Source organism: Sinohyriopsis cumingii, unplaced genomic scaffold (genome assembly GCF_028554795.1).
Source record: "Sinohyriopsis cumingii isolate HCF-2022 unplaced genomic scaffold, ASM2855479v2 utg002490l, whole genome shotgun sequence".
In the NCBI taxonomy this organism is placed as follows: domain Eukaryota; kingdom Metazoa; phylum Mollusca; class Bivalvia; order Unionida; family Unionidae; genus Sinohyriopsis; species Sinohyriopsis cumingii.
This window is the reverse complement of record NW_028316229.1, coordinates 59007-80860: the sequence shown is the minus strand read 5'-3', so window position 1 is coordinate 80860 and position 21854 is coordinate 59007. Positions and strand designations below refer to the sequence as shown.

The following is a 21854-nucleotide window of genomic DNA, read 5'->3' as shown; positions in this document are numbered from 1 at the left end:
AAGACTCATCTGCTCAAAAATAAGCTTGAACACATACTCAAATTTTATAAATTGTTCATGATCCGACAACTGTACTCTAGTTACCTTATTCAACCAGTAATCAGGTGCGGTGCTCTGACGACTGAAAACGCTTCAGCTTATTTTGGGTATAATAATTCTGATAGTAAGTATGCACAAAACGCTGATGACGGTGACTACTCTTCACCCACTAGTCCTCTTCCTATTCTTCAGTCTCCTTACAATAAAACATCTCTTGCACATAACTCAGATCTTTATTTGCATACGCCATCAACTAATTAGCTTGAACCATTTCTGATACTCCTCCCCATTTAATTCCCACTCGGGTTCAGGACTCTTCTCACTCAGACCCAACTTGTCTACATGCAAGGGGTAACGTGGAAAAGACATCTTCACTATAATACAAGCACTCCTCTAAAACAATGTGACACACTTTTGAGTACAGGTGACCCAGAAAACCCCTTCAAGCACAAGTTACCCTTACCACACAGTAGTAAAGTTTCATGACGGTTCTCACGCTCACCTTGACCACGCAGTGTGATAGGAGAGCCAGAACCCACTAAGTCAAAACACACATGTTTTCGGACACACGAAGTGAGCCAGAAATTCCATGACCCAGTAGTAGAGAGAAATGGGACATTGTCGCTCAGTCCTTCATCACGCAGTAGTGAAAGTAGACCAGAACCCCATTTTCTCTACTACTAACGGATGTTGGGGCTGGCGGAGTATTGATTCTCGATGTATAGAAATGACGTGGTTCATCCATTGTGCTTTTTATCTCAACAAACACCAGAAAAATTATAAAGCAAGCGAAAATGAATTATTTCGTTTTGATATTGACTTTGCAACATTAACAGGTGTATATCATTAGTTCAGGTCCTTGTCCAGTTATTTAGTGATCACCCTCCCCTTTATTGTCATTAGCAAAACGATAAACAAAAATCAGAGATTTTCTCGATGGAATTTGATGCTGTTAAAATACAGCTTTGATATTTGAAACATTAGAGGAAAAGATAATCTGATTTATAATGCACTCTTACGAGTATATAAGTACTGTGTTGCTTTTTTGTGTATATTTCGTGCCAATAAACTGAGTGTCATTCATAAGAGATCATATTATCACACAATTTTTTTAACAAGTATGTAAAATAAAGCTTTCTTGTATCAATCTTTGTTTATCTTTACTGGAGTAGGTGATATATATATCACATTCGGGGGCCTTCAATTTGGCAGTAGTGTTACATGTTAGTCACTAGAAATTAGTATGCACGTAATATGACGTTCATCAGAATTAAAATCTTATTCGTATAGTTGCAATGTTTAAGTCTAACACCTATGTAATAAGTCTCATAGAAGAAAAGTTTCTTTCTTTTAAATTTATTTGTTTATTTGTTTATGTGCCGTAATTTTCTTAGTAACCAATATGAGGCATTACGATTTGTAAAATCCAATGGATCTGCAGATTCATTCGATCGTATCTGGGAATTGCGACTTCATCTAGCAGAAACGACCAAAATAACGCCCCCTCCCCATTCTGTTACTCCGTTTCTTTTTTCTCCAAAATATTGAGCCTTAAAACAAATTAATGACATTTAGCAGCAGAGAGGGCGAATCCTACAACTTTTATAGGGTTCCAAATGCCGAACTAAGCCCTTTATTGAGGGCAAATCCTACAACTTTTAGAAGCCTCCAAACGACGAAATGACGCTTTATGTAAATGCAATTGTCGCCGTCGTTGCTGCGTTTTGTTGTCGGCGCCCTCTCTGCTGCTTGCGATTAAAAAATTTTATTTAACCCGACTCGATACCGTGTCCGAGGATCATGTAGATTTATTGCTATAAATCCGTGCGGGGCTGACTGAGCCTTACTAAATAAATTTCTAAACTTATTTATATCCATATCACCACTGCACCAAGTCTGATGTATATTTCGTAACGTGTGTGTATCAACTCCGTTAAACACCGCAAGAATATTACAGTTATCCCTGATCACTTTAGGAATTTGGGTATATCGTTGGGTTACATAAATCACATCTGTGTTTTCGTGCCTGCCGCGTGAAAATATCCTGGCAGGATTTGATTGTTTATCCAACATCACATCGTCGTACATGACTAAATTGTTAATTCTCCCGTCGATATCATCAATACTTGGTGCTTCATCAATGTCAGTGATAAAGTCAACAACATCATCACCGTTGTTTAACGATTTTGCACTTTCATTAAACTCTTTTATTACATCATAACAACGCTGATCGTCTACACTCGGTGCTACCAAATACAACTTGTCCCACTTCATCCACTTCATTATTAAATTAAGTAACAACTGCGTCTTACCACTCCCAGATGGGCCAATTATAATCATACGAGAGTTTGGTAGTGCTGCGTGATGTTTAACTGGTTCTCGTTTCCTTGTAGCAGAAAAGTCAGTGATCTGCATTAGAATAATATAATATAAATATGGATTTATATTGTGTGAACTGTAGAGCACGTACTCCAACTGCAGACATAACAACCACTACAACAAAAAATAATCGACAAGCGCTTACAGGCAAGTGTGAACGATGCGGTACAAAGAAATTTAAATTTATCTCCAGTGGCAAGTCAGCGCCAAAACCAAAGCCAAAGTCAAAGCCAGCTAAAAAAAAGGAGGTGATATTGCCTCCAAGTTAGGAAAATTACCAGGGGCTCCGTGGGCTAAATACCCAGGAGAAAAAGATCTCCCGGGATCTAATTACTGTGGTCCTGGAACCCGACTTGATATCAGACTTGATGACCAAGATCAACCAAAACCAGGTGAGTATCCGATAAACGCTATTGATAAGGCGTGTCATGCTCATGATGTAGCTTATAAAAGTAAAGATCTGCAGCATAGACATCTCGCGGATGTGAAATTAATTTACGCGTTAAATGCCATCACAGAGAAATCTCTCAAAGAAGGGTTAGTCAGCTGGTTAATAAAGTCCGCGATGAAATCTAAACTTGTATTAGGTGCTGGTAATTAATTATAATGGAGTCGATTTATTATTTCCCAAAAGGATACTGGAGGGGTAGCGCAGCAATTAGTAAACTTACCAGTGCAGCAAAAGTCACGCGTGATACCGCTAGGAATTGGTTATCCAAACAGGCAATATGGCAAATTTATCTACCGCGTCCTAGAAAAATTTATTTTGCACATTTTAATGTTAGTGTGCCAAATGAAGTTCACCAAGCTGATATATTATTTCTACCACATGATACCGTTCGTCGCAAAACATACAAGTACGCGTTAACTGTAGTTGATGTTGCGATAAATACAAAGAAGCAGAACCGTTAACGAGTAAAACAGCGTCTGAGGATGCTTCTGCTTTTGAACGAATTTATCAACGAGGTGGTCTACGATGGCCACATCTATTACAAGTTGATCCTGGCAAAGAATTTCAGGGTGCAGTATCATCAACGATGAAGCAACATAATGTCACCATTAGACGAGGGCATACTGAGATTCATCGTGATCAGGCAATTGTTGAACGATTTAATCGAACACTTGCTGGGCGGTTATTTGGATATCAATACGCAAAGGAATTCATTCAAGATAAAAGATCTCGTGAATGGGTTGCAGGATTACCAAGTGTGATAACTGCATTAAATAATGAAATAACTCAAACAACCAACATGAAACCTATTAACGCAATTACCAAAAAAAATATACCCGTACAACGACGTGATTTTTCAGTACAACCAATACTGGGTGATGTCACTGTAAGGTATTTATATGAACCAGGTGAACTTGAAGGTGGTAAAAAAAGAGCGACCGATCCTATCTGGATCATCACGACACACAAGATATCTAACATAACTAGATCCACTGGTAGACCAGAAATCTGCAGGCTGGATTCAACTGCTCCTCAACGTGGATTCACCCGTGAACAATTACAAGTAATTCCCGAGGACACACAATTACCGCCCAGATCAATTAACTAGCACCACGACGTCGATTACACTCAAGACAGGTCAGCATCACATTATCGCGTGTGTGACCGCGACTGTTATCTTTTTTTGTCCACGGTAAATTGAATTTCGAAATAATTCAATCGCTCGAGTTGTGTTACCAGAACCACCCGGTCCGTTCAAATAAACGGTTTTGTGTCTGGTGATTGGATCATACACAGACGGCGCCGACGACATTTCTGATAATTCTGCTTTGCGATAATTATCCTTAATTTCAACATCAGCGGATTCACAATATCCATGTAACATTTCCTTTTTTATTCTCCACGAACTCCATAATTCATCGTTGCTTACAGCCAGTGATTCTGAATATCTTTTATCGATATAAAATGAGTCCGTTGCAACTCTAACTGCGGTGTCGCGAAATCTATTTACTTGCGATAGCAAATTTATAGAAACATAAGCCAGCATCGAAGAACTTAAATGTGTGTATTGAGGTGATTCTCCATTAATGTAACTTACAATTGTACCCAACCGTGTTCCGTCGGACAAGAAAGCGTCCTCCCGATTACAAAATATATTTCTCGCAGTGGCATCAGCAGTTATAAAATTTAATTCGGCATCATCCATAATCAATCATGAGTGATATCGTTTATGATCATACGCGCCACCTTGAGTAAATATACCGATTATTCTTCTACCGAGATCTTTTGCTGTTTTTTCACTATTGCTGAGTTTAATCTTAAGAATGTTAGGAGCGTTATTGTTAATGACATCCATGGTTTGATGGGGACACTCTCATGCATATTCTTCAATGACTTCATCGAGACTGATACGCTCCGGTGTTGGTAACCAAACCAAAGTCTGCGGTCGATATGATATGATTGCTTCAATGACAGTCAACGATACCAGTATTCGGCTGTCAAGCATATATCGCAATAACACTATGGTGCCCAACGCTTTTCACTAAAGTGTCTGCCAAACCAAACACAACATCACGGATGAAGCTCTGTAGCGAATTCAAACGATGTCACACGAGCAAATCCTGCCAGGGAAAAATCGGGTAAAGGACCGTTTATAGCAACTCGCGTCATCGAGTTCGTGGGATGTCCAAATCTTTTAAAATATCCACTACACTCGCCCATCCCAAGAAAGCTTCCCGGATAACACACAACCATATCAACTGATATCATCTCGCTGGTATTATACTTGGTATTCCACAAACCGCCGTGTCCATACTCGACACAACTCAATTGTATATCTTGAAGAAACTCACTTCGGCTTGGCTTCCATGAATTTCTCTCTCTAGTGGCGTGAGCGGCAACTGATGGAACTGTAAAACAATTAGTTAATAACTGTTCAATGTTTTCTGAATATTTCTCTGCGAGTTTTTTCATTTATTGTTACAGAAATTCCGTCCGGTATAATTCGCCGTTAAATTTTACAAATTGATCATACTCGCCATCTTCGGAACTTTTAAACAACCACATCGACACAGGGTCGTTTTTGCTTATCTGTTTAATAAAATAAAATATATTTCCCGAATAATATTTCACAACACGATCCCGCGGAAATATCGTAACTACGTTAGTCCAAGCGTGAGCTTTATGATCAATGATATTTATTGGAGCCCCGTTTCGATTTTATTTCGATTTGTATAATACTTCCTCTGTTATTGTTGTTACGGTTATGGGAAATCTTAATGCTTTTTCTAGCTCGGCAACATCGTTTATTGATGATCCTGTATCCTTGACTTTTTCAGCCCACGCTGCTATCTTGGAACGTCTTAGACCAGTTAGACCGTTTCCGCGCATCGCATTTTCGAAATGTTCTATTACTCGCTCGGCAACACAATTCAGCCTTGACTTTGTCAATCTCACTGGGGTGAGTTTATTGATTTTTAGTTTTTTTATCGGATAGATTCCATAAATGACCGCGGTCACAGGATACGCTCGAGCGTAATATGGTTTATCAATCCCAGTCAACATTCCTGGTTTGGAATCTTTACTTAACAGAACGGTTTTTTCATTAGCAAGGACAGGGTCATTTTTATCACGGATAATCCACGTATCGGAATCTGCTTGCACAATAAATTTTATTCTGAAAAAATATTTCTGATTATCAAAGAGATAATCGATAACTGTTTTCGCTCGTGCATCATTCATTGTAGCGTCCTTGACAGAGTTGGTGTCGCGTATAATTTTAAATGTGGACCATACGTGGGATGCACCGTCGTTACGAAATTCTTTTTTTGGCATTTCTGATAATATCAAACAGATCAGTCAGGGCTCGTCTCATAGAGTCAGGGGTTAGTCTGTCAAGATCGAATCTAGAAGCTTTCCCGGTGCCGATGGCACTGGGCTTGATTCTTTTAAGCTCCTCCATATTATATTTAAGACAAACATTTAAATAAGAAATATTATATATATAATGAATCAGTGCAAGTGGCTTCAGGTTGGATCTGTAACTGTTTGTAATAAATCCTGCAGAAAAGAATTCTGCGAGAAACATTCCCAAAGCGTCCGAAGGTGGAGTTTAGGACCAATACCCTGCCTGCGATGTGGTGTTGGGGTCAGGGCTAAAACACAGTTATGTGCAAGTTGCGGGGGAAGGAGATACCTTAAACTTAAAAGATATTATAACAACAACAAAAAATAACGATGTTGCGCTAAAATGTGAGCGCGATTATTTAACTAAGTTTTCAGACAAATTATAAATTAGACAAATATATTATTATATAAATGAGCCAAGAATTTGCTCCACATCCTATCATTAACAATTACGAAGCGAATCGTGAGGGAATAGTCAGATATTGCAGGTTGAAACAACCAGTTGGTTTTGTTACTAATGCTGGTTATCTTAGATTTACTGTTGGGGGTAAAGCCTATCATAATCACAGGTTTGTATTCGAATGTTTCTTTGGGAAGATCAAAGACGGTCTTGTAATTGATCACATTGATGGACAAAATCTTAATAACTCTCTTCAAAATTTACAGGCTATCACACCTAGTGAAAATTCTGCACGAGGAAATACTGAGGGAAAGAGAGAGTCTAGGGCAGTTAAATCTTTTAAAATAAGTACCAGTGAAGAAAAAATATTTCACTCAATGAACTCAGCTGCCACGTATTTCGGTATTAACTCCGCGGGGGTACGACGTGTGGCAGGTAAAGTGACCAAATCTACCCTCTCAAAAACATATAGTCAAAAAATTGTTTTTCATTATTTACTTCACTAAAATCCGAGGATTTTTAATGTAAATGGGAGATAACTCCGTTAAGCATATCTCATGCAATTAGTCCCCCCTTGTCAAAGTGATTGCGCAACACTCCCTGAGATTGTGCAAGACCGGTAAATTTATCCAGGGCGGTATACAATTATTTTTTTTTACAATTGCGTCACAGTCTATAACACTTCCGCGTTTGTGAGTACAGGTATTTTTCATAAGTAATATGAATTCTGTGTTTAGATCCAACTTAAATTTAAAATCCAGTTCAGAATTTAAATTTAGCAGTAATGTTTTAGAACTTGTTAACTGTCTGTCAGTAGTTACCTATATAATAATTTTTAAACCCTGTATTATCAGATTAGACAGTGGTACAGTGGTAAAGCGTTTGACTCTTGTCCCGACTTTATCAAATGCCATCAGTTCGAATCTCGTCACGGACATACTGTCGACGGTGCCCATTTGGGGTTTTATAATAAAATGGGGGCTCCAGCAGGGGCCTTGTGTACATATGTCCTCCACGTCGAATCGTGGCGGTGTTTTTTTCACCCCTGGGATTTCGATTTGGAGGTATGTACATGGAGCTCCCAAAAATAAACAGTAGCCTTGGATGTATAAAGCTCTACATCACATGGGTCAAAAAAATGTGGCTAAAAGAACCCATCACGAGGATGCCAAGAAGCTATCAGAAAAGCTCTGTAAGACTGAGTGAAAATAAAAATTCACCTTGACAAAATCAAGGAAGTAAAAAACTCAAATCTGAAAGGACCTCGTGGAGACCCATAGGCCAATGCAAGACCCATGTTGATAACCGCTCAATGGCTACTGTTTATTTTTTTAAATATATATATATATATATATATATATATATATATATATATATATATATATATATATATATATATATATATATATATATATATATATATATATATATATATATATATATATATATATATATATATATATATATATATATGAATTACCAAAATATCAATGATGTGATTGTTGCTATTAAAAAATTAGAAGAGCGCGGATTTAATATATCACTAAATCCTGAAACAATTATGTCTGATTTTGAATCACTACATGAAGCTAAATGCGCAGGGCGTTATATTCTGCCTGCTCAGTACCGATTTATAAAGATGATCCAGACGAGTTTATATAAATCGCTGGCTACAGTAGAAGAAGCACAAATAAATGAATTTGTTTCATTGTCTCGTGCAATTGAAAAGATTAGGTTGGAATGAGCTCAAGAATATGAAACAAGGAAGATAATAAATACTCGTGTAAGAAAGCTAAAACTTTGTATGTCCCTTGACGAGGAAGTAAATATCTCACCTTGATTTGATCATCAAGGATACCTAGAAATGAAGTCAAGTACTTGGAACTGAAATTCAAAGTAAAAAAAATGATATTGTTTTTACTTCCTTGATAAAATCAAGGTGATTTCATCAAGGTGATATTTCCCTTAGTCGGCTGGATTTAATGCAACAGTGAGCGTAATTGAGAATTTGATCTCAGTCACATACAGTTGAAATAATATGCTCGCGTCTGAGACTATCTAACTGTTGCTGTGTTAGTAAGAAATCTTCGTCTCCGTATTCGTCAATAATAAATTTAACGTTAATTTCTTCTTGGGTAAATGCAGCCTTAACTGCTTGCTCGAGCGCTTGTTTGTCTTACACGAAAACATTTATGTGGTGGTATATATTTCAAGATAAATACACGTATATACTCTAAAATTTGAGGTATACTGCAATGCGCGATCACAATATGATCTTTTTTTAGTCGCTGTAGTTGAGTATCAGTCAGTATAAAATCGTCAGTGCCGCCTTATTCATCAACAATTATTTTTTCCGGGGTAACTTTTCCGGTACTGACAGCTTCATCAAGAAGTTCTTTGTTATGTATGAAACATTTTACACGGTGATACATTATATAATACTAGATTGATTAATTGTGAAATCGTAAAAGTCTTCGACTTCCATGATTTTTCAGTAAAAAATATTTTGTTTCTGCAGATTTCAATATTTTTTTTTCTTTTCTACTGAAAAACGTTGAATTTCTGTGATTTTTACTAGTAAACACCCTATCAAAATTAGCAAATCGGACGATTTCTGTGATTTTTACTAGTAAACACCCTATCAAAATTAGCAAATCGGACAGTGTGCACAAAATATATATAAATATTTTTAGGATTTCACTAGCAGATTAATATGTAGTGTTTCACCTCGAAAATAAAGGTGACCGGACTGGATTGCGGGGGGTGCGTGGCCTGGGTCTGACGTCCCGCTTGCCAAAGGAAAGTGAAGCGTCTCTCATAGCCTCTCCTTCCCAGGTGTAGTGATCGCCGCAGGACCACTGTCTCGCTCTGCGGGGCGGGAGGTTACTTGCATATGGCCTCTCCTACATTATTGTGTCCACAGCAGCACCTTCACGCGGTGCCCCCTGTTTTAACAGAGCCTGCTGTGTGGCGCGACCGAGTACCCGGCGGTATAACTGGGTGGGCAGACTGGGCTCATTAGCCTTGGCAGGCAACCAGTCTAAGAGAAGGGAAACTCTGACCCCAAACCCGGGCAGATGAAGCTCGTTAGCCTTGTCAGGCAGTTCATCTAGGAGAAGAAAACTCTGATTCAAAACCAACCAAGTCCCATCCATTGGATTATGGCTCCACTGCCTTGTGGATATCTTCGGGAGAAGGAAAGGCTACGGGAGTAAACCCAGACAGAAAATCAGGAGTGGAGCCCCTAAGGCGGCTGAGGGTCGACTACGACCTCCTTCCGGCAGCTCCTGCATCAAAACTGGTGCCAAATGTCATGCTCAGCATTCCTTTGGACCCCACCAGCAAGGACGAGAGGGGGATCCTGACGTCTGGGCAGCCCAGGATCTCCATACTCCACGCCCAGGCTTGCGCCCTGGAGAGGACACTCCAGTCTCGCTACTGAGTGAGGAAACAACACGGAAGCTGACAGTTTACGGGTTATAAGTCCCACCCGATTGGCGTAGGGAAGGGGCACCACGGGTCAGCTTTGACGGTGGGAGGGATCATCGTGTCCCACTGGCCAACTATCGCCCGCCTCAAGCCGGGCAGCCCCCGGTCAATAAGGTGTTGACCCGCCATCGTCTGCCTGCTCCAGTGGGTGTCTGGAGCTCAGTGTGTTGTTCAGCATGACAAGCAGACGGTAATTCCACACCAGACAAAATAAACAAGAAACCAATAAAGAAGACTTCAGCTCTTCGATTTGCAAGCTGGAATGTGCGCACCATGTGTACAGGCATCTCCGACGACCTCAGAGAAGTGGACGACACCAGAAAGACGGTCATCATCGATAGAGAACTCACCAGACTAAATATCAGCATAGCTGCCCTCCAGGAAACCAGGCTCGCCTCTAGTGGCTCCCTCAGAGAAGAAAACTACACCTTCTTCTGGAAGGGTCGAGAACCTGAGGAGCCCCGTCAGCACGGAGTGGGCTTTGCCAACAAAAACAATCTCCTGGCCTCGGTTGAACCTCCCACAGGGGGCACTGAGCGTCTCTTGTCCATCCGCCTCACCACTACTTCAGGTCCTGTCAACATCATCAGTGTCTACGCCCCAACCCTCACGTCATCAGAAGACTGAAGGATCAGTTCTATGGGCAGCTGGACGAACAGATCAAAGGATGCCCCAAAAATGAACCACTATTCCTCCTCGGCGACTTTAATGCCAGAGTAGGTGCGGACCACGAGTCCTGGCCTACCTGCCTCGGATATCATGGCACTGGAAAGACCAACGAAAACGGCCAGAGACTGCTGGAGCTATGCACCTACCATGGCCTGTGCATCACAAACACCTTCTTCAAGTGTAAGCCACAACACAAAGTGTCATGGAAACACCCTAGATCTCATCACTGGCACCAACTCGACTAGGTCATCACCAGGCGCTCTGCCCTTAACAGCGTCCTCTCCACCAGAACCTACCACATTGCAGACTGTGACTCCGACCATGCCCTTGTGAGCAGCAGAGTGCGACTACAGCCACACGCTCTACACCGCTCAAAACCAAAAGGACGTCATCGCATAAACACTGCACAGATGTCAGTCCCTGCCAAGGTGGAGGAGTATGTGTCTGCCCTGAACAAAGCTCTCCAGGACCTGCTTGAGTATGACGCTACAGCCAAGTGGAACGCCATGAAGGGTGCCATCTACAGTACAGCTATGTCAACCTTTGGCAAGAAGGAACGACCCAGCCAGGACTGGTTCAATGCACACCTATCAAGGATGGAACCACAAATTGAGGAGAAACGAAAAGCCTTCATAGCTTACAAAAAATGCCCTAATGAACGGACGCTTGCTGCTCTCAGAAGTGCCCGAAGTAACACCCAACGCATTGCTTGACAGTGTGCGAACGAGTACTGGCAACAACTGTGTGAAGGGATCCAGCGCAGTGCCGAGTCCGGACACATCCAAGGCATGTACAGTGGCATCAAGAAGGCTCTAGGCCCTACAGTGAAAGGGGTCGCTCCCCTGAAATCCCTGACGGGAGAGAAGATCACAGACCGTGGGCAACAGATGGCCAGATGGGTGGAGCACTACTCAGAACTATACTCCCGAGAAACGTCAGTCACTGATGCAGCCCTCAGCAGCATAAAGAATCTGCCCACCATGGAAGAGCTCGACAAAGTGCCAACCTTAGAGGAGCTCAGCAAAGCAATCGACTGCCTTCCAAACGACAAAGCACCAGTTAGTGACAGCATCCCGCCCGAAGCTATCAAACGTGGAAAACCAGCATTGATTAAACCACTGCACGAGCTACTTTGCCGCTGCTGCGAGGAAGGAATAGTCCCCCAAGACATGCGTGATGCCACAATTGTGACCCTTTACAAAAACAAGGGCGACCGCAGTGACTGTAATAATTACAGAGGGATCTCGCTCTTGAGTATTGTTGGTAAAGTGTACGCCCGCATCATACTCAACAGGCTGCAGTTGCTGGGAGACCGTGTGTACCCGGAATCACAGTGCGGCTTCAGAGCAGGCAGGTCGACGACAGACATGATCTTCTCCCTACGACAACTCCAAGAGAAGAGCAGAGAGCAAGGTCAACCACTCTACATGATGTTCATCGACCTCACCAAGGCCTTTGACTTGGTCAGCAGGAAGGGCCTTTTTGAACTTCTGAGTAAGATCGGTTGCCCCCCAAAACTCCTCAGCATGATAATTTCTTTCCATGCAGATATGAAGGGAACAGTCCTATATGATGGATCATCCTCAACTTCCTTCCCAATTAACAGTGGTGTGAAGCAGGGCTGCGTGCTGGCACCAACACTTTTTGGGATCTTCTTCTCCCTGCTCCTGTCCTACGCCTTCGACACGTCCACGGATGGCATATATCTACACACCAGGTCTGATGGGAGGCTGTTCAACCTGGCACGACTGCGCTCAAAGACCAAAGTGAGAGCTGTGCTCATCAGGGAGATGCTTTTTGCAGATGACGCAGCTCTTGTGGCCCACACCGAGGAAGCCCTCCAGAGACTGGGAGACCGTTTTGCTGTTGCCTGCACGCAGTTTGGTCTCACAATCAGCTTGGAAAAAACAAATGTCAGCGTGCAAGATACCACCATTGCCCCTTCAATCAAAATCAACGGTGTCACCCTGGAAGCAGTCAACAACTTTACCTACCTAGGGTCAACCATCAGCAACACTCTCTCGATTGATATGGAGCTGGACGGAAGGCTTGGAAAGGCAAACACCATCATGGCTCGATTAACAAAGAGGGTTTGGGAAAACAACGCGCTGACAGAGCACACCAAGGTCCGAGTCTACCAGGCCTGCGTTCTCAGCACCCTTCTATATGGAAGTGAGACGTGGAGTACCTACATGAGGCAAGAACGCCGGCTCAACTCCTTCCATATACGGTGCCTAAAACGCATCCTGAAAATCAGCTGGCAAGACCGTGTTCCACACAGCGAGATCCTGCAGCGTGCAAGTACCCCCGGCATGTACTTCCTGCTAATTAAACGCCGCCTTCGATGGATGGGTCACGTCCGACGCATGGAGGATGGAAGGCTGCCAAAGGACATCTTATATGGACAGCTGGCCACTGGCATGAGAAGAGTCAGACGCCCCTCACTCCGTTTCAAAGATGTGTGCAAGAGGGACATGAAGGCATGCAACATTTCACCCGATGGCTGGGAAGAGCTGGCTTAGGACCGAGGCACCTGGAGACTGATGGTAAACAATGGCATATCAGTCGCTGATGCAAGGAGAGGCCAGTTGGCGGCAGAGAAACGTAAGAGAAAGAAGAACACAACAGCAACCACAGTAACGCAGACTTCCCAGTATGTCTGCACCAACTGCATTAGGGACTGTCACTCACGTATAGGCCTGCACAGCCACAGCATACGATGCCAACAGAGACAGACAACACCCCAAGGGCGCTATTCGCATGGTCTTTCGAGACCGAGTCGCCAATGATGATGAGATAGACTGGATTGATCGGCTCTTGCACAATCAAATATCCGGGTGGTACATCTTTCGGAGTAAATGAATAAAGAACAAATCCTTGCTGGGCTTGATTTGATACTGTGGTATCAGTGCTGTAACTGCCATCAATGACATCACACACAAGATTGACTGCGACCACTTCAGTCATATTTACGATGCCCGGAGATACATGTCGGCCTTCTCCCGAAAGACTATTGTTGTGTCTGAGGATAGTTGGCTCCGGTAGTGATCGCCTGTGTTGTGCAAGTATGTCATCAAAGAACTCATTGATTAGAACGTTGACTGATTTTTTCAACTCGGCTACATTATACCAGGGAAGTTTAAAATTTGTAGATTCGCCTCTGGTATTCTAAAGAAGTTTAAAAATTGTTGCTTATATTTGGTTACGCCGTCAACATGATCGATTATCGCCTGAAGTAATCGCTGGTTAAAATATTCCATATCGTATGCGAGCTGATTTAATATCTCAGTTTGTTTAATAATTTCGCTGCGTAGTGATGTATCAAAAATATGTTCTTGGAAAAGTTGCCGTAGTTGCTGTAATTGTTTTTTTATGCTCTTCATCAATGAATTTGAAGTAATGATTGATCGCATCTAGGCTTATAGTCATGTATTTAACTGTTCTTTTTGGAGATTCCGGTCATAAGTAAAAAGCCATATAATATTATCCGCGCTGTGAAATTCAAATAAACTACCCAATGTTGCGCTTTTTAGCAGAATTAAATTTTCCTCGTATATTGGTAAAATTCCGTGATATGACTTATTATCAGTGACATAGTCAGATTTCTTAGCTTCTGGTGGTATTGGTGGTGCCGGTGGTGAATTTTCAGGCCATCCTAACACTGTTCTGATCGAACTATTATATATATCCACGGCGTAGTCTGGGGTGCTTATTTCGATGGCAGAAGACAGGGTTGGCTCATGAACAGTTATTGTTATTTTGGATTCCTTTGTTGTGACATTTTTTATTCGACGTTGCAATTCTTCATTGATTTCTTCGATTTGATAAGATCCGGTTGGTAACCCAATGACGTTCCAGTCTGGTGTGCCATCGGGTTTACTTTTATGTGCAAACACAAACGAATTTTTTGCTGGTAATCCACCGAACGATTTTGATCTGATATTGGGCCAACTGTGATATACTCGTAATTGTGCTAACGCGATCTCGTTTACTGGAATCGCAGTTGGAAAATTAATACTGAATTCTGGTTTAGTCGAGATTACTGTTATTAAAGAAGTTCGTTTCAGGCTTGTATTTTCGACTATATCAAGCAGAGCTTGATGAAGTAATTCTGTCATTATTTATCTTTTGTTGCCTCAAATGACCGGTGTAGTCTTCATACATCTTTGCCATTTGCGCGAATTCGGAATCTGATATTGTTGTATCGTCGAGACTTGATGATATGAGCGACGACAATGTCGAATAGGCTCTCGTGGCCGCATTATTTAACTTTTCATATTCGTGCAATTCTGTTAGCGCGCATGAAGATATTTTTTTCGCGATAATATTAGCAACGCCTGCAATTGTCGTTGATGTTGAAACTGTAATTGTGACCGCGATTGCAGTTGTCACTGGTGTTAGCGCTGATAAAAATACCCCCGTAGATGCAACTATCGCGGATACCGAATACACTATTGTGTCTGGGATGATTACACGCCGCTTGTATTTTTTTACTTTTATCGTGCATTCGTTAATGGTATTTTTTAACTCTGACTGCCATTCGCGTACTTGATCATATCTGTATTGTTGCGCATCCAGTGTTGTCATTGATGCTGATTTATTTTTTAACGCCATTTTATTATTTTACGTAGTAACCAATTGAGGTGTTTCAGCTACAAATTCCAAACACCACCAGTAAGATGTTGCGGTTAATTTCTTGTCGGCGGATTCCAGTATAAATGTTTCTTCGGTTCCCTTGTTTAATATGATAGTTACAACCCCGTTAAACTTGTCGGTGGAATGTCTCCAGGGATACGTTGTGAAGATATCAAATTTAGCGGCACTGAACACAGACAACCTGTACACACCAGTGACTGTTGCTGTATAGTTGATGGTGTTGTTTTGTTTAGACCATGTTGTAAATCCAGATGATACTGTGTATACTATATTGGTAATATGCCCGGCAGTTACTCCAGATGGGATTTTAATCAAACCGGTTTTATTAACGATCTCAGGAATCCCACTTACGATATCTTGCTGTGTTTGTTTGATCGTGTCAATGTTGGTCTTGAAATCAGAAAGTTTTATGTCAACGGTGTGCGGAGTACCAAAGAATTCCTCTGCGGTTTCATTAGTTTTTTGAAAGTTTCTTCGAAGTCTTGCAAACGCGTTTACATGAACATCATACTCGACTCGCAACGTGGACAATTTACCGTCAATGGTGCTAGCGCTTGTGTCAACATAATTATTTGTCGCGGCATCTTCCGGGGATGTTGGATCTCTCAAAACCACTATTTTGTTTCCGTTCATGCTGAGTTCACCTGTCATTGTATCATCGGTCTTTTTTACGCGTTCCCCTGCAGCTTTCTGCGTATCATCTCGCAGCGCCACAATTGATATCAGCGAATCTCTGATTTTTCCGCTATCAGTGAACACAGGGATGTTACGTAGCTCCAATAACCCTACGAATTATTTCATGCCATTTGATATCGCTGGTTTTTAGTTTTCCGTGTCGGTCCTGAAAAATAACAACCTCATCTTGGTCTATCCCAGTCAGACTTAAAAGATTATCGATTTCATCTTTGGTCGCATATTTTGATAAATCTATATCGGCGCGCTTCACTTTTCTGTTAAGAAGAGATCTTCCGTAAATATCAACCATTATTTAATAGGAAACTGTTTAAATCGACCCATGGTATACTGGTGCACAACTGTGTGAGGTGGTTTGGTTGACGCTGATATCGCATCAAGGACATTTAATACTTCACGACCACATATCGGAGGATCGGTCAGTGTTTGTGTTGGCAGCGTTGAGTACCAAAATTTTGTCCCTGTCAAGGACGGGGGATGTCTTTTGTATATTTTAGAAATTCAACTGGCGGTGCTAGCCCATACGAATCAAAATAGATGTTTCCACGTGGATCGATCGCGTAAGCAACCCAGTGAGTCCCTGGACCGTTACTATTATCAAGATTAATAATTCCGGTTTCTGGATTATTCTGTTGTTGTGGTAATTGATGTCGCATAAAGACGCCTCTGAAATTTTTTATATTTAATTGTTTAACAGCGTCAAGCAAATCAAAATTTGACATTGGAGTGAAACCTAAAACCGTTTTGGGTACCACGATGGTGGAGTTCCTGGAAGTCTTAGACCGCGTCCTTTTTTGTATCCTTTTCCAGTGGCTTTCTTTAGTGCCATTCCAGCAGCGGTTCCAACAGCTCCTAACGCAGCGGCTTTAGCAACAGCTGGGGCAGCAGCGGCGATCAGTGCTGGTATTGCTGCGAGAAGAGGAAATATACCGCCGGTTTTAACCATATTCTTGACCGCGGCTGGAGAAAAATCAAACTGGGTTCCATTCTTCGCTTGCTTCGCTTTATTAAAATGATTAAACTGTGTTTTAGTCAACGATAACTTGTTTGGACCTCCAGTAATTTGATCATGTTTTAAAGTTATTTTTGTCCCGCATGTGCTTGCCTGCTTTGATTGCAATTTCTTAGCCTGACCAGGAGTCAGAGTGACATTAACACAATTGTACGACATTTTTATAATTAACGGGATTGATCTAATTGTCCTACATGTTTTCTACTGGTGCATCAATGACTCTCATTCGACCACTAGTGCCTTCGAGTAACATTGTTTTGTCACTGAGAATAATCGCGATTGCTCTATAGGGATCGGTAACATCTGCATGAACAGGATCGGGAACTGGTAGGGCGCCGACACGAGCTCGAAAATGTATATCAACAACAGACTGCTTGGATAAATCAAGATGCTCCAGCGAAAAGTAATAAATCGGGTACAAATGTGTAAAGTCAAGCTGTGATATTTGGGTCCCAGTATCTATATTTTTGTTACGCGACAAGAATGTCAGCCAGCGCTGATATGCGCGCGCCACATGATTATTTGCAAAACTTAATGATATATCCTCGGATGGTTCTTGTTGGCCGTTTATTCTCAACTAAACCTCAGTAACGTCAAGTTTTTCAAATATCATATGAGACTTTCGCTGATTATTCACCCGACTAACATCCTGCAGCGCAATAAAAATATGTCGTGGCGCAGAAACTCCTTGCTGTGATGCTATATGCCAAGTAAACACATCCCTGACTTGACTCTGAATCGCTTCGGTGGTTACTGTAAGCCACGATAGCAATGATTTACCGCCTTGATTCATAAAAGAGAGCAGTCGCGGTTCTTCTATGACCGATGGAGTTAATACCGGCATCCACAATGAGAGTTTCGTTATGTTTACTTTACCAGCAAAAGCAGCATCGGCAGCAGGATCAGCACCAACAACACCAGCTCCTCGCCAGATCGCATCAGTATCGTCGGTTTTTCTATGAAGCACAACCGTGTGTCTAGCTCCAAAGATGACCCTTCTAACGTCTCTGCAAAATCCAAAGATGTGAGAGAGTGGAATCGCGCACGAAAACATTCTAGTATTTCCTGACAGTATTGATTGGCGTGTTGTAAATCCCAAGTTATGAGTCGTGCTAGCACTCATAACTACGGCCCCATATCTGCGTCCTTATTAACGTTAGTGGTTTTTTTTTTTTGGTGTTCCTATAACATACGGAATATGATCAGCGCTGTCGGTAATATCTTTGGCAAACATCATTGATGGACCAGATGATCTTGTAAAGTTGTCAGAATATCTCGCTAGACCAATTATTGTTGTGGCACCATCGACATCATTTTGAATCGATTCGATATTTTTTCCATCAATCATCTATGTGGCGCTGCTGAACAATGCCATAATCCCGTTGTTGACAAAACCAACTCGTGTATTGGGATCGTAGTTAGTATCATCCGCCTTTACAAGATTGCCTTCTACTTCAATGAGCGCCTCAGATGGCAAAAAATATCTACTTGTATCGTGAACTTGAAGTTCAATACGCCCTCGCTGATTTGGCTCTCTTGCATCGTAGGAATAAAATTCATAATCACGCACCGATTTATCTCTAGGGACCGACGCATCTATATCAAATGCTACATCGGATATGGATTTGAACATTTTATACTATTGCGTGTGATTTCAAATGGACGATAGTCCGCTTCCTGCTATTAAATTTGCTGTGATATTTCTTTGCGCGTCAGATTCCAGCCCCGCTAGTTTTTGATTTGCGGCCTGATTTATTATTTTACTGACCTCCGCCGGCATGGTCTCGGTACTTGGCAATTTTACCGGTTTGCGTTTATGAGTCGCGCTAATCTTTCTTTGATTGCAGAGAATGCTTTGCCAGTAGCACCAACAATTGCACTAGGAGCTTTTTCACCAGCAACATTAATGGCTTTCATTGATGATTGTTCTGCAAGAGGGCCCAATTTTGGTGCTAACCCCGCAAATAACCTTTGAGCGGTATCACCAAGTCCGTCTCCGTAAGTTGCGTTATAAATTTGTAATCGTGAGTTTACTGTTCTGACCTGCACGGGTGTGTAGTGACTGTTGTACATAACCATATTATGTTATTTGTTGTCATGTATCTAATCGCTTTCAATAAGTTCATCAACGAGTTCTTGATATATGTTAGCATCCATAACACCACCCTGAAATAATCGCCGACAAATATCAGCGGCTTCATTAATTATTTCCGGTGAGTTGTTTTCAGCACGTCTTCCTCCTATAAGAACTTCTAACCGCGACACATCATTGAAAATATTATCAGGGCAAGGGATTCCAAAACCGCTGCCTGATTTATAGTTTTTCACATCCTCTATAAATTTTAAATAAGTGGAAGACGTTCTCATGGGTACTATTGCTGGGAAATCCTTGTGAGCAAGATATAATATATCAATCCAAGAATCAGGAGGTATCTTATCAGCATACTCAGGGGCTAGATAATTTTTGTCATAACCACGTGCAGCTAATTCGACTGATTTGTCACGGTTATTAATAATAAGTTTAAGAGCGTCCTTAGTGAAAAACTGGCGACCAGAAATTCTTCTGCGTGGACCCTGACAGAGTTGGAGCAAAGGGAGAAGTTGGAGACGGAGGCAACGGAGGCAACAGAATCGAAGACGAAGAAGGTCCTTGTTGTGGGCCCATATCAGGAAGTGAGAAATCCGAAGGTGAAGTCGGTGACAGAAGTGGATCAGCTACGTCTACGTGTGGTACTGTTATTCCTTCTGGTGCTTTTTTGGGGCTTCCTCGTCGTTTTTTCTCTGTCTGTTGCAACGGCGCAGGAAGTGAAAGGTCTCCCTGCAACGGCGAAGGGTCTTTTTGATGTTTCTTTCTTTGTTATTTTCTTTCTTGTTGTCGCTGTTCTTGTATTATTTTTTGCTGTTCCCGTTTTTCCTCCAGTTGTTGTTGACGCGCCATTTTTTGCTGTTTTTGCTGTTCTTCATTATAGTCTCTTATTCCATTATTCTCTATCTGTAGTATAATCATCTGTAGCTATTTTATACAACCAATCACCCCAAGTATCTTTCTTTACACCTTTAACATACCCGGGTTTTAAAAATTGATCTCTGCGTCGATAACCTTCGGCAGCAAACTTACCAAAATCATACCTACTGTGGGCATCCGTCAATTCAAATTCCTTAATTTTTTATACCCTCTCCGGTAAATCTTGATCTGAGATCAATCATTTTTTTTCTACCAGGTTGCATAGCGGATTCTTCTCTAAATACTTGAATAAGACTTTTTCCTTCCTCTGGTCCCCTAATAGCAATTAAAACTTTTTCAGTAACTGCTATGACAGGTTTAAATAACTCTTTTGCTTCAGCTGCGTACTCAACTTGTGCTTGCTGTTGTAATTGCACATCTTTTTCAAACTTTTCCTTCACAGGGATATATTTTTTAAGCTCCTCTTCTCGCTCCCTGGCTAGTCTAGCTGTGTAAGATTCTGAGTGTACCATTATTTGGTATAAGTAATTTTTAATTTATTTCCTCGGTTGGGTTTTCAATGAAGCAGCAGAGAAGGCGCCGACAACAAAACGCAGTAACGACGGCGACAATTGCGTTTACATAAAGCGTCATTTCGGCGTTTGGAGGCTTCTAAAAGTTGTAGGATTTGCCCTCCATAAAGGGCTTAGTTCGGCATTTGGAACCCTATAAAAGTTGTTGGATTCGCCCTCTCTGCTGCTCATTTCAACAAATGTATGTCCGAGTGTGCTAATGGCATCACCGTCCCATACTAATTAACGTCCCACAAACAATTAGTAGTTTAAAAACCAGAATGAAGCTTGAACTAAGCCATGCTATGTAATGGTATTCATGATAATAGATAGATTCCAACGTAATGTCAGTTCAATAGCACTCCATACATGGATTAAATGTGTTCTCCCGTAATTGTAAACACAAGTAGTATGAATGTGTACTTGTGTCGCCAGCCTGACACTTAAAAATAAATTGACTAAATAGGATGTACCGTAATTGTAAAGCTAGAATTGTATTTACAAACATAGTGACAAGATAGCATTTGCCCAGCTGTTAAGACAGATAAACTAAAAGTGCATTTGTGTTGTTTAATAATAATATAAAAGACTGATACTTACAAAATGTCTATAAATCCCTAAGAGCGAAAGTTTCCTGAAGTATCAGGTGTGTTCTTGTCTACCTTTCCCCGGCCAACACAGTGCTAATTTAACCAATCACTGCAGTGAATTTGAGAGGGATTGAACTGAATTATCAAGTGTGTTCTTGTTTACCTTTCCCGACTAACAGCCTGTTATTAAAAACATACCAACCAAACACTGCAGAGAATCTGCTAAACATTGCGCAATGAACAAGGTCATGTATAGTTTACCTTACCTGGCTGAAGTTTGTAATTGAAAAATTATTTGTTGAAGGATGTCTACTGAGATATGCATACAGCTTTCTTTGCTTATATTAATGAAGGTAGAGAAATAAACTAACACGGAAGTATTAATAAGGATAAAAGTCTCAGTGAAGATTATGAAGGTTGCATAAATGCATCTCATTTTATTTATTCAAATCCAATAGCCAGAGTACTTGGATTGCTGATGTATCTATCTATATATCTATCTATCTATCGGTCGATCGGTCTGGCTATCTGTTCTTCCTCTCTTTTGTCAGTCGG

General features: G+C 41.4%; 1 protein-coding gene across 1 annotated transcript in view; it reads right to left on the bottom strand.

The window, feature by feature from the left end:
• LOC149770187 (uncharacterized) overlaps nucleotides 1-21447 on the bottom strand; it is a 78488-nt gene extending 57041 nt beyond the window's left edge. The window contains exon 1 of the mRNA XM_089949260.1: nucleotides 21310-21447. The gene's annotated coding sequence lies outside the window, so the exon portion shown is untranslated. The remainder of the gene's footprint in view (nucleotides 1-21309) is intronic.
• Between the last annotated feature and the right edge of the window lie 407 nt (nucleotides 21448-21854).